Here is a 14795-nt window from a genome sequence, read left to right as displayed (position 1 = left end):
AGACCGACAGAAGAGAAACGAGCTGTCCCACAAAACAAAATCTGACCAAGAGCAAGTTGAAGTTATCATTGACAATATTTGACTTGCCATCGAAATGAATGCGTCAATGGTGTCAGTTCAACAAATCCGCCATCACACGGCAAAGTATGTGAGTATACCAGAAAGCTGGCGAAGTAAAAACTATGCCTTTGAATTTGTAAACTCAATCAATGATATAATGGAGAACGAGACTATGGCTACGTTCATACTACAGGTCTTAATGCACGAATCCGATTTTTTCGTATTTTTTCGACTCGAGTGAGGCATTAACTTGACGGTCTGAACGTGACAAGTCGCATAGAACGGGACCATTTCAAATCCGATCTGGGTCACTTTCGTATGTGGTCTAAATCCGATCTGGGCCACATTTTTCCAGACTGTCGCGGCGGTCTGTACTGTCCAGTCCCGCAAATCGGATTTAATGCAGCAATTACGTCATCAAATAGCGAGAGAGTCGTTACCGTAGCGATGCACCTGTGCGTTATTAGCGCCTAGCTTGCAGTGAACACGGCTTTTGAGGAAGAGCTGAGCTTGACAACAGTCATAAAAAATAAAAATGGGTTGAGGATAAGCCTGAGAATGCTCAGTTTTCTCTCTGTTCCAAGTGAGCAATATTTCAACATTGCCTCCACGGCCGAGAGTCGGGACAAACTGCCCGTATGTGTGTGTGACGTGCACGGACAGTGCGTGCATGCTATCGATCCATATAAACTTTGAATATTTGCCTAAACGGGGATTATTTATGCCTGTTATTTGTGTCCACCTTTTGAAAAGCAAAATATGATATCCCTGGAAAGACGGATGACGTCTGTCATTTGTTTTGATGGTTCTGCGCATGCGGGTCTTCTTGCTTAGCGGGTGTCGGACTGCGAATTAGTGCGCATGCGTAATACTTGAACGGTCTCAATGGATAAAGGCAGTCTGAACGGGCACGCCAAAAAAACGGATATGACAAAAAATCGGATTCGTGCATTAAGACCTGCAGTATGAACGTAGCCTATGTGCAGTGTTAAAAATGCACCCTGGCATACACTGATAGTAGATGAGAGTACTGACATATCAGTTACACCAAATGCAAGTCCTATATATTAAGACATGAAAAATAAGGTACAATTTAAGTCAGATTGGTGTGTATTCCAGTGACATTTATTAAGATATTTTAATTATGGATGTTATTCATTAAATGCTCTTACTACTAAATAATTTACGGGCAGTAGACATTTTTTCGGACTATAAATCGCAGTTTTTTTCTTAGTTTGGCAGAGGGTGCGTCTTATTTTCTGGAGCGACTTATATGTGAACTTATTCACACATTATTATATCATTGTTGCTAGTTAGCATGTTCTTTATGCTATAGCTATCTGAATAACTCTAAATAGCTATGTTACATTGACATACCAAGCATGTTCTCAGTTCGTTGTTTGAGTCATGTAATGTTATCATACCGTACACTTATTCAGCCTGTTGTTCTCTATTGTATTTTTATTCTAAATTGCCTTTCAAAATGACATGTCTGTTCTTGGTGGTGGATTATACCAAATAAATTTCCCCCCAAAATGCAACTTATACGCCGGTGCGACATATATGTTTTTACCTTTTCATTGTGCATTTTTTGGCTGGTGTGACTTATAGTCCAAAAAATACAGTGCACATCTGATGTTGCTCACCGGGGGCCGCAGTGTGCTCAGGGAGATTGTGTGTTTGTTCAGACACATGAAAAATTAGAGGGAACATTGATCATGGGTATAGCTGATATACCCAGGTATAGCATACCTGACAGAGGCCATTTTGCAAGCTGCAGTATCCTCCGTTTACTGACAGCCGCCAAATCCCAAATCATCGAGTCTATTTTTGGAAAACGGAGCAAATTTAGGGAGGTGGTGACACAAAACAGGAGCATGAGGTAGCCTATGCCATCTGCACAGTGTGCTATTTATTAGAGGTGTGCAAAATTTCCGATTCTTATATTATTCGCGATTCGGCCGTGGAAGATTCGAGAACGATTCACAAACATCCAAATTCCGATTATTGAAATATGCCAAGTAAAGCGGAAGTACAACACAATCAGCGCGCTGCGCGGTCAATGAGGAACGGAGCAAGAGTAGCTAAACATCATGCTTCTCACTACCCGGCCCCTCGGGTAATGCCAGTGCTCAACTCACGGCTCTAACTCAACTCATGCCACGAGATAAGAAAAAAAAAAAAACACAACAACATACCTGACTGCTGCCGAAAAGCTGCTCCAAAGTACATCCACATGTTACGGTAGATATCATGTATCTACGACTAGATGCATCATATATTGGGTAGCGTTAGCAGCACACCTACAAAAAGCTAGATGCTGCCGTTAGTAAACGGCTGCCATCTTAAAGCAGTACACTTCCCTGCAAGGCTGTTGTAGCGAACCTTCCAAGCGAACCTAATTAACTTTTTATCGAAAAATACTCCTAAATCGGTAAAATATTGAATTGAATCTATCTTTAAAAAAGTTTTAAAACTTTTACATGTCGAAAGTAGACAAAAGGGAAATTATAGAATAACGGGAGCAATTTTAACAACTTTATCGGTTGATTCACAACATTAAATTAATTGAATGTAGTTTAAAGCTGCTGATACAGAATGGGGACTGGAGTTTTTTATTTACTGTTATTTTTGAATATTTGTTTACTGCTATATGTTAAATTGATACTGAAATAGTAGTTTGGTTTAGCCTGAGAGTATTTTTGAACAATTTTGGAACTAATGTACAAAACATTAAAAAAAAAAAAAAAAAAAAAAAAAAAAAAAAAAAGGCGGGGGGTGCATCAATAATCGTTTCATAATCGAATCGGAGCCTCTGAATCGTAATCGTAATCGAATCGTTAGGTGCCCAAAGATTCCCAGCTCTACTATTTATGTTTTTTGATTAAAATGAACTCGACACTCCTCGAGAGCTGCTGCGCAGACAAAGATGGTCGCTGTGCTGCGGATGAAAAGGTTTCAGAGTGACGCATGAGCCAATTGACCTCTGAAGAATTTCCACATGATTGCAATTTGCAAATGCGGCTTGTCAATGAGAACGCACTCTCTTAAGATGAAGAGAGGTTGACCGGATGGATATGTAAAAACAAACTAAACCAGCTTAACCAACCGTTAGTTTGAATTTTGCTTTTCTGCCTTTGTGGAGCATCTTGTAGTGCCACATTAAGGCAGCAGAGGCCAGTGGTTGACAGCGGAGGGGGATAAGAGTGGACAACACCACTCAGCACTGAGAAATGCTAAGGTCTGAGGACAAAATTAAATAAAGATGGCTAATAGCTCATCTCCAAAGTAGGACAGGCTCTTTCAATTATCACTGTGGGAGACGGTGACAGTCTGTGAATGGAGTCAGGTTACCTTTTTAACAATGCTATGGCACAAAGAGTCATAGAAAAAGAGGGGATCTGCCATCACTTGACAGAAGAATTCATATTGAACAAATTCTGACACTTGGATTAAGATGGTTCTGTAAAGGCCTTTGAGACACACAAACATACCATTTGCGTGCAATCATTAAGATGAGCAATCTTTCACGATTCTGTTATAAATGTAGCAAAAGATGGGAGGAGATACATTTACAGTAGACTTGGTAAGGCAGCATGCAGTTTTGCACACCTTGTTCCAAGTAACTGTAAACAATTGTATGTTTGTGATTAGAGGGCAGCTCCTGTTGAGAAATGTACAGAAGCTACCACTGTGTAAAAACAAGCAAACAAACAAAAAAAATAAACCTTGCAACTACTACCTTAAGCTCTATGCACTTTCTACACTTTCTTCCAAGGTGTTTGTATAGACTCTGTCACAGAGGTGAAAGTGGGCCAGAACGGTCAGGAACGCAGTTCCGGTATAAGATACAGGGCCAGAACGCAGTTCCGGTATAAGATTCAGGGCCAGAATGCTGTTCCGGTACACGGTGCATTGATTCCGAAAATATGTAGGCAACTGTCAAAACGCTATGTAAAAAAAAAAAAATTCTTAGCTGCCACACATACATTTCATCTCCAAGAAGAAAACAATCTACCAACATCATCTTTATATACACAAGTGTTAACAACAAGCATAATAAAGTGCTTGTGTAGCGTAATCCGTTTCCACCAATATTTATTATTTATTTTATTCCACGAACGGCATGGAGGTTACCCCAGCTGCTGCAGTTTTCTGAGTCTGACGATGATGAGTCATGTCAATGTGCGAATACACGCAGCAAAGCAAAACGCCTGGACTCATTTATCCGTTCAATTGGCTGTCATACTGACATGTGATCAGCAGAGATAGTTAGCTCTGATTGGTTCAAATGTGCATGTTTTCTGGAGCAGCAAAAAAAAGGTTGAATTGTTTGCGACAAAAAAGGGCAATGCAACAGAAAATGGATCAAATCTTTATGAGCAACGAAAGACATGAGGAGGCTTACTTATCATATTTAGTTTTATTTGCTCTGATGGGGAGGTTCAGAACATCTAAGCTGTCAATGTGCACTTTGGACTTAAATTTGTTCATTTATGTTAGGCTATTTATTCATTTCCTTATGATTTAAAAAGTCAATGTTTGCGCGATCTTTAAAATATATTCCATTTCACTCTGCATAATATGTTATTTGTACTTTATTTTCTGAATGTATGTAGCTCATATCTTTGTTATTAAAAAAAACAACCAAAAAGTAAATGTTTACATTAACTTCAACTTTAATATACATCCTATGTTCTTAAGTAGTTAAAACTGAGATTTGGCATTTAGTACTGTATGTGAGGAAATGAGGGAAAATAAAAATTAGGAGCTGGAGGTTTGGGTTATTGCTGTTTTTGTTGAAAAAAATACAATTTTAAAAGAAAATCAGTTTTTGTATGTGTTATAGAAATAACTGTGATAAAACAGTTTTCTTTGCATTTCAGTAGTGTAAGAGGTTTGACACCCCCCCCCCCCCCCCCCAAAAATAAAATAAAAGAAAGAAAAAATATACAGTACATAAATAATATTTCTGGCTCCATGGCAACCTTCGCGTCGGGGAGTTCTGGCAAGAAATTCTAGCCACTTTCACCCCTGCTCTGTCATTAATTTTTGGTGTTTCTAAGGTCATTTTTGGCTTGCAGGAAGACATCTGGATGAATTTGCTTGGATGAAAAATGCATAAAACTAGTTGTGTAAATAAGGATTTATGCAACAATATGGCACTTATTTTAAAGATCCTCTGTTGGTGGACATATGACCTTACAATTGTACATGAATGATCCTGCTGTTGTTTCTAAGTTTTATCTATAGTATTGTGTAGGAGTCATGGAATCCTGAAACAAAGTTACTACAATGTAAAAAAAATGTGGGTAGTGAATATGATCCATATAAATTGTATAAGTTATACTAAAAGAATTTGGGTGAGCAAGTGAAGTGTATAAAATTGGTTAAATCTAACTGTCTTTACCTATTTCTAATCAGGAAAAACTTCAACTTGAACAAACAAGATAATTTCTACCAAAAAATATTAGGTGTGCTCTCAAGGCTGCGCATGTGTCAATGAGTCTTCTTTGAAAGGAGCACCATTTTATTTGGCGGGACAAGTACTCCAACTCGGATGGCATCGTTTAGTAGCAGGTAAGTTTGAATGTATTGTTTCTTTTAAAACTGACAATGTGAAATCATTAACAAGCCTTGTATGCTGCGTGTTAAATTAAGAAGCCCCTGTAGTAAAAATATTTTTAGTATATTTTAATCCTGGCTTTCGACAGCCACTCCTGATAGCTAGCTAAAAGCTAGCTGTTCTTCAGAGCATAGTAACGTGAGGTCCTGGTAATAATGTGGTTTGATTTGATCTGTTAACCTTATTTTCCAATTGTCAGTTACGGCGTACAGTATTGTCAAATGTTTCGCCCTTCAGTATAATTGAGAGGCAATAATGGTGACAACTACTAGACGCCACCAAAACTTGGATTAGTCAATACTGTATGCATTTAGTATCAACTCATCAGCAAGCTATCCAATAGACCCTACCCACCGACGTCACAAAACCACGTGCTCGCTGTATGGTTCCGCCCACTTGTCCGTCATTTTGTCTCTGTATTAGCATTGGTTTCAATTGATCGAGGAATGGTGGTAGGTGGGTCCCACACTTTTTTTATATGGTGTGGCTCCCGGGGTGTGGCCTCCCCTCTGCCTCGGCTGCCGGCCGCGGGAGTGGGTTGGGGGGTCGGGTCTCCGATCTTGCATCGCCCCGTGGCAGTTCCTGGGCGTTCTCCTGCCTCCGCCTTCCCCTCTCTTCTCTGGCTGGGCATCCGCCCTGCGCTCCGTCGCGGGTCGCTGGCTGGGCGCCGGTGTATCAGCGGGGTGTCGCCTGCACCAGCGGGGGACCCTGCCTTGCCTGGGGCTTGGTGGGCCGCTGGGGGTCCCGTGGCGTGCCGTGCCGGTTGGGGGGCTGTGGCTGTGGCTCGTGTCCCGGGTGGGCGGGCGGGGGTGGGTGTAGGCGTGGGGTTGGTGATGCGTCCCCTCCTGCCATCCCTGAAGGCCGGTTAATGGGCGCGCGGGTGGCCCAGGGGACCACCCTGGGTCCCGGGGGGGGGGACGGTGGCTCCTTTGCTGGGCGGCCGGAGGAGGGATGGGCTGCGCATGGCCCCCCCACCCCCAAGTGAAATATACAATACAAATACATTACAATCATGAGTAAATAGTAGTGAATTTTAATAGGTATTAAGTAGTGTTGTCAAATTTAGCGCGTTAACGGGCGGTAATTAATTTTTTCAATTAATCACGTTAAAATATTTGACGCATTTAACGAATGCGCGGAATGACCCGCTCATGCATTGCCTCAATCAGATTACAATGACGCCGTTTTTTGCATATTGAGAGCTAAGAGGCAGAGAAAGGTGTCTTTTTTTGTGCTTTTTCTTAACAAAAGTATACCACACGCAACGTGCTGGCACTTTTTTTCTTTATTAGCACATTCAGCTTCAACATTAACACAGCTTACCGCTCTCGGCAGGCCGTAACTCTAACTCACTCCTGCATCATGTGAGTAAACAACAGTGGCGCTGTGTGCACTTCAGGGTGCCTCGGATAATTCTATATCCGAACATTACAAAAGGCGAGTGGACACAGGCGTTCATTGGACCGCACCATTTATTGGCATAAGCTTCGGCAACTCCTTCACAACAAACATCAGTATCAATTAGTGAAAGTCCAACAAAAATTATATCTCTCCAAAAAAAAAATAATGTTCACAAAAAGAAAAGCGCTTCAATCTGTATTAATGAGGCCCTATTCTCACACAGTTAAACAACAGTGCAAAGAGAACTGGCATTCCCAATCAAAATAGCTATGCAAAATACACATAAAACTTAATCAGACTTTGGTCATACTCTATAACATTTCGTTTAGCTTAACAAATACACTGGATGGCAAAATTTAGTCACAATATACAAACTATCAGAGGTCTCGTACGTTGTGAAGTCAACACTCAAATGAAGTAAGGTACAATGAACCCGGAAACCACTGCGTCATTCGAGGGGCGAAACGCACACGTTGGCTAAATCTGTAATTACCTTAAAACTCGCCATTGACACCTTGTGGTGTATTTCAATCACTACCTTACGTAGTTAAAGACACTGTGGAAGAACGGCAGGGAGCCCATGTGCCAATGGCGAGCTGCTAGTTTATTTGTTGATTGAAAATTTTACGAATTTTATTAAAACGAAAACATTAAAAAGGGTTTTAATATAAAATTAGTATAACTTGTACTAACATTTATCTTTTAAGAACTAAAAGTCTTTCTATCTGTGGATCCCTTAAACAGAAAGAATGTTAATAATGTTAATGCCGTTTTGTGGATTTACTGTTATAATAAACAAATTGTGTCTTATCTTTCCATTCCAACAATAATTTACAGAAAAATATGGCATATTTTAGAGATGGTTTGAATTGCGATAAATTAATATTAATTAATTTTTAAGCTGTGTTTAACTCGATTAAAAATTGTAATCGTTTGACAGCCCTTATATTAAGTGATATAGTCTGTTTCAAAAGGTTAAGTAAACCTAACCCAAATTATTTGAGTTTACTATTGTTGACGGCCTTGTGGTAATATTTACTAAGTAAAATTGGCTAAACTTTACACATTCAAACTGAGTAAATTGTTACCTCAATTTTATTGAATAAATTCTATAGGTTGTTTTTCTATAGTGCAAGTCTACAAGCTACCATGTCTTTCTGGTTTGTGGGCTTTGATAGACACCAAAATTGTCCTTTGAAGTGGATATGAGTGCGATGGACTGGTGACGTTCGAAGGTGTACACGTATAGACACTGCAAAACTAATGACGAGAAGCACTCTAAAAAATGAGCAAATCGATCTTCAAGTATCGATGCTAACAAGCTAACATCTCACTGTGTGTGTTTGCGTTTCTAATAAAGCTTACAGAAATGCTATATTTAAAATGAATACACCATGCGCTTGCACTTGAGGGTTAAAATGAGAGTATGAGCTCTGCAGGTCATCCAATTAGACAGTAATGCAGCAGTTCTTCACCGCCAGCCTGAATACGGGTTATATTTACCTTCAATCGACAGTAAACAGTCGGCATAGGAGGAGCTGTCATGTGAGGGGGTGGTCCTATCATCGACATGTCGAAGGTTACTAAATAAGCTGGCAGCTCCGAGAGCGACGGAATCAAACCTGTTGACTTTTCTCACACATACGCACACACTGTCATGCACTCATTCGCACACTCAGATGAGTCAATTTCTATCAAATATAACTATTCAGTCCTTCAGCATACTTGCAGTTAATTGGGGCCTGATGACAAAGTGCTCTCCATCCATCGAGACAATGAACCATGCGCCAGCCAGCACAAATGGATTCCCATAACGCTTCGACAGATAACATCTTTGCCAGCTCCTTCCTGAACCCCCTCAGGAGTCTTTTCTTCCCCGCCTTTTCTTCAGGCGCTGGCATGGACCAATGAGAAGGAGGGGGGCTAATTAAGGGGCCTTTCCTCCAGGGGGACAGGGGGGCTCCTAGAGCAGCTGCACTATTTGCATAGCCTGATATGCAGCCAGGTTGCTGTTTTTCCCCTCCCATTTCCGTTCTGTCCATCTTTACTCGCTGATATGCACTCAGCCTGAGGATGTGTGGGACAACTGCATGACATACCCCTTTCCCTGCCGCTCATAACTTTGTTACACAAATTGACGAAGCCAAAACCAAGTTTGCTCTTTGGATGTTCCGGCTGCAAAAACTCACCAAACTTAATTTTCCAAACTTAAATCACCTGTTCTGCTACTATTGGATCTCAGCGCCGCATTCGACACGGTTGATCACAACATACTACTCAGCAGAATGGAACAGTGGGTCGGGCATACTGACACTGTTCTTCAGTGGTTCACATCTTATTTACATGATAGGGATTTCTTTGTGTCAGTCGGAAACCATCAGTCAGAACGAACCAAATTTATGTGTGGAGTCCCTCAAGGGTCAATTCTTGGACCACTCTTATTTAACATCTATATGCTTCCCCTAGCACAGATTATGGAACAGTATGACATCTCCTATCACACCTATGCAGATGACACATAACTCTACATTTCTGTGTCCCCACATGATTATAGTCCCTTAGCATTCATCAAATCAATGAATGGATGTGCCATAATTTTCTCCAGTTAAATGTGGAGAAGACAGAAGTGATCATTTTTGGGCCAAAAATGAAAGGTCAAAGATAAGCAGGCACCTTAGCACAATGTCACTTACAGCTACAAATCAAGGCAGAAACCTCGGTGTGATTATTGACTCAGACCTAAAATTTGATAGCCATCTAAAGTCTGTCACTAAATCTGCTTATTACCACCTAAAAAAAATATAGCCAGAATTAAGGGGCTTCTGACTCAACAAGACATGGAAAAACTTATGCATGCATTCATTTTCAGTCCAGATTGGACTGTTGCAACGGTATATTTACAGGTCTTGATAAAAAAAAAAAATCAGTCAGGAAGCTGCAGCTAGTACAGAATGCTGCAGCCAGAGTCCTCACAAATACAAGGAAACTGGACCACATTACACCGGTTTTTGAAATCGCTACACTGGCTTCCAGTGAGTCAAAGGATAGACTATAAAATACTACTGCTCGTCTACAAAACACTTAATGGCCTTGGACCAAAATACATGCTTGATTTGTTAGAATTGTATGAAACATCTAGACCCCTAAGGTCGTCTGGAAACGGTCTCCTGTATGTTCAGAGAACAAGAACCAAGCAGGGTGAGGCAGCATTTAGTTATTATGCTCCTCACCTCTGGAACAAGTTACCTGAAGGTCTGAAGTATGCTCAAACTGTTAGCTCCTTTAAATCAGGGCTAAAAACCCTTTTGTTTAGCACTGCATATCCATAACTGTCCACATATTTGATTCTATTTGCTTTCTATTCTTATCTCCATTGCTGATTTCAATTATTAGCAGTAGTAGTAGTATTTGTTTTATTTTTTTATTTTTTATTCTATTCGTGATTAAATGCGATTTTTATGTATAATTTTATTTCCTATTTCGATTGTCTTTGTTTTTTTTTTTTTTTTTTTTTTTTTACGTTCTATTGATTTGAATGTGATTTTTATGATCTTCATGTGATGTAAAGCACTTTGAATTGCCATGTGTTGAATCGTGCTTATAAATAAATTTACTTAAATAAACTTGCTTTGCCTTAATTTGGTAAAACTGCACAACCAAATGAGTTTCAACACAATTTTTTAGGTGTTCAAACACAACACATTAAACAGTAACTATTGAAACACTTTATAGGGAAAATTACAGGTAGTTAAAAAAAATCTTTGGAACATTGCAAATAATTGCATTTCAATCCAACAACAATAGAAAAAACAATTACCCAGGCAAAAACCGAGAAGATCTGAAGTTAGTTTTTTCTTTTTACATTTATATTGTTAAAAAAAGACAGAAAAATAGCACATCTTTCTTAAATAAATGGTGATGTGAGTGGCCTAATACGCTAACTAAATGGTAACAAGACTTATATCATGTGAAGACATATTTTGATGTGCCTTATCAACAAACTGGCACACAATTTAATGGGCGAATTACATAATGATTAGCATATTATATATACATATTTGCACAAACCCACAATGATATATCAAGGTAACTTTTTTAATGCTTATTTAATCAGATTCCTCTACTTCAGTAGCCATCAGTCGAGTTAATCTGAGCGTCATTTCATCTGTGTACCAAAAAATTGTGTGTTGTTCGAATGCCTCAAAAGTTCCGTGTTTGGAGCGTAACCCTGTTACGGAAGCCTATAGGTGATTTGATTAAAACTAAAATCGCTTGTTCTGAAGTTGCTTTCCATTGATGTCCCACTTCACATTGAGTACTGTGCATTTGAGCCCGTGTGTGAGTAGTTTGGAGCTTAATCAAGCAAGCAGTATACAAAAAAAGTAGTATTTAAATGCATACAGTGGGGCAAATAAGTATTTAGTCAACCAATAATTGTGCAAGTTCTCCCACTTGAAAATATTAGAGAGGCCTGTAATTGTCAACATGGGTACACCTCAACCATGAGAGAGAATGTGGAGGAAAAAAAAACCCAGAAAATCACATTGTTTGATTTTTAAATAATTTACTTGCAAATCGTGGTGGAAAATAAGTATTTGGTCAATACCAAAAGTTCATCTCAATACTTTGTTATGTACCCTTTCTTGGCAATATCGGAGGCCAAACGTTTTCTTTAACTCTTCACAAGCTTTTCACACAGCGTTGCTGGTATTTTGGCCCATTCCTCAATGCAGATCTCCTCTGGAGCAGTGATGTTTTGGGACTGTCGTTGGGCAACACGGACTTTCAACTCCCGGCGCAGATTTTTTATGGGGTTGAGACCTGGAGACTGGCAAGGCCACTCCAGGACCTTGAAATGCTTCTTACGAAGCCACTCCTTTGTTGCCCTGGCTGTGTGTTTGGGATCATTGTCATGCTGAAAGACCCTGCCACGTCTCATCTTCAATGCCCTTGCTGATGGAAGGAGATTTTCACTCAAAATCTCTGGATACATGGCCCCATTCATTCTTTGCTTCACACAGATCAGTCGTCCTGGTCCCTTTGCAGAAAACCAGCCCCAAAGCATGATGTTTCCACCCCCATGCTTCACAGTGGGTATGGTGCAATTCAGTATTCTTTTTCCTCCAAACAAGAGAACCTGTGTTTCTACCAAAAAGTTCTATTTTGGTTTCATCTGACCATAACACATTTTACCAGTCCTCTTCTGGATCATCCAAATGCTCTCTAGCAAACCGCAGATGGGCCTGGACGTGTACTTTCTTCAGTAGGGGGACATGTCTGGCAGTGCAGGATTTGAGTCCCTGGCGGCGCATTGTGTTACTGATTGTAGCCTTTGTTACTGTGGTTCCAGCTCTCTGTAGGTCATTCACTAGGTCCCCCCCGTGTGGTTCTGAGATTTTTGCTCCCCGTTCTTGTTATCATTTTGACGCCACTGGGTGAGGAGGGAGTTGAAAGTCCGTGTTGCCCAATGACAGCCCCAAAACATCACTGCATTAGAGGATATCTGCATGGAGGAATTGGCCAAAATACCAGCAACAGTGTGTAAAAAGCTTGTGAAGAGTTACAGAAAACGTTTGGCCTCCGTTATTGCCAACAAAGGGTACATAACAAAGTATTGAGATGAACTTTTGGTATAGACCAAATACTTATTTTCCACCATGATTTGCAAATAAATTCTTTAAAAATGTAACAATGTGATTTTCTGTTTTTTTTTTCCACATTCTGTCTCTCATGGTTGAGGTTTACCCATGTTGACAATTACCGGCCTCTCTAATATTTTCAAGTGGGAGAACTTGCACAATTAGTGGTTGACTAAATATTTATTTGCCCCACTGTACGTGTGCATTTGCTGTGGTTTAGTACAATAATTTTATGGCATGACCACTTCTTTTAGTCAAATTTTTCCACGACTGCCAGACCCTCTCTGCCAGTTTACATTTAATCCGGCCGGGATCGACTTTGCTCGGCTTTGTCGCTGCTAGGACTCAGCCCACTCGCCTGGCTCTCGATTGATTCCACTTTTTGCACAAGAAAACACCAAATCTTATTTTAAGAAGCACGAGAGATCATAATAGCCTTGTAAAGAGCTGTATTAGTTTTGGCGAGAACAAAATAGTTTTATGTTGTTATTGTAAACTGCAATTTCACACAAACGTAGATCGAGATCTCATTTAGCTTAGCAGCTGGTGGTGTGAAACCCCTTTTTCGAGTGTCCCAAAATTTCAAGATTTAGCGTTTATCAAGGTTTCATCGGCCATGACGCCCACCGAACAGAATGCTATGACGACGCTGGCACCTCTGCTATAGAACGCGTTCAGAGTTTTCCACAAAAGGCTCACTGCCGCTGGGAACGCACCCTAATTAGGGTTATCAGAATCTGCACCTTTCAAACTAAAAATCTCGAGCCTCGTGAGTCGTAGAACATTTTGGAAAATGTTTGCATACTTGTGAGAAGGGACCATATTATTATATATATCATATACCGTTTTTTTGGCCAAGAGTTTCCAATATTCAGTTTCGGACAAGAATTTTGTTTTCGGTACATCCCTAGTTGCAAGGTATCAAATTCAAAATTTTAACCTGTCTTGTCTTTGTAGTGTATACAGGTAGTCCCTGTGTTACGAACGAGTTCCATTCCTATGCTAGTGTCATAACCCGAACTTCAGCCTAAATCGTAACTAACCCTTTAGGAAAATCTCAAAATAACTATCCAAATAGTCCAAAAGTATTGCATTTTGTTTGATGATGGAGGATACACTGCCCTCCGGTGGCAGCGTTGGGTCTGGCTGGACTGTCGCCTTGTATGACTGAGTAGCAGAGTCAGATGTCTGACATGGATAAAGGATAGCTGCGCTCTGGTTTGGCCCACATAAGGCTGTAAGTTGTTTCAGCTAATATACGTTTGTGTATGCATTTGTAATTAAGTTTACAGCTACAGTTGGTGGGGGTATGTGTGAGCGATTCGCTATGAAAATTGTAAATACGTTAGCATTCGTAGCATTTAAGCTATCTGACTTTTGTTTGGAAAATTAGGCTAATTCAAACCTCTAAATTTAAATGTTAATAAGACTAAATGGATGTTTGAACACCAATTGTTTTAAGTCAAGTGTTTTATTGTTGACCCCTAGATGCATAAGTGGGTCAAAAATGACCCGGTGAGGTTGAGATCTTTGGAATAAATTTACCATGGACCACACAGACTAGGTATGTAAAAAGTGACATCCCTTAAGAAGATTATTTTACACAGCAAGAGCTGATAGGTGTATTGCAAGTATTATGTCCATATAGTATTTTGTGTGTATTTCATGACTCTTTATTATGATTTATCAACAAATTAACCTACTTCATAACTAGCTAGCTAACTAAGGCTAGGTTCATACCGCAGGTCCTAAAGCACAATTCCGATTTTTTGTCATATCTGTTTTTTTTGGCGTACCCGTTCAGACTGCCTTTGTCCTTTGAGCCTGTTCAAGTATCACACATGCGCTCTAATTCGCAGTCCGAGACTGCCCCGCATGCGCAGGAGTATTGGAACAGAGAGAAAACCAAGCATTGTCAAGCTTATTCTCAACCCATTACATTTTTTTATGACTGTTGTCGAGCCCGCTCCTTCCCCAAAAGGCTCGTTCAAGCTAGGCGCTAATGCTAACGCACAGCTGCACCGCTACTGTAGCACCCTGTCTCTCTCTCTCTTTGCTGATGTTAATTG

Source organism: Corythoichthys intestinalis, chromosome 5 (genome assembly GCF_030265065.1).
Source record: "Corythoichthys intestinalis isolate RoL2023-P3 chromosome 5, ASM3026506v1, whole genome shotgun sequence".
NCBI lineage: Eukaryota > Metazoa > Chordata > Actinopteri > Syngnathiformes > Syngnathidae > Corythoichthys > Corythoichthys intestinalis.
Note: the sequence above shows the minus strand (reverse complement) of the source record.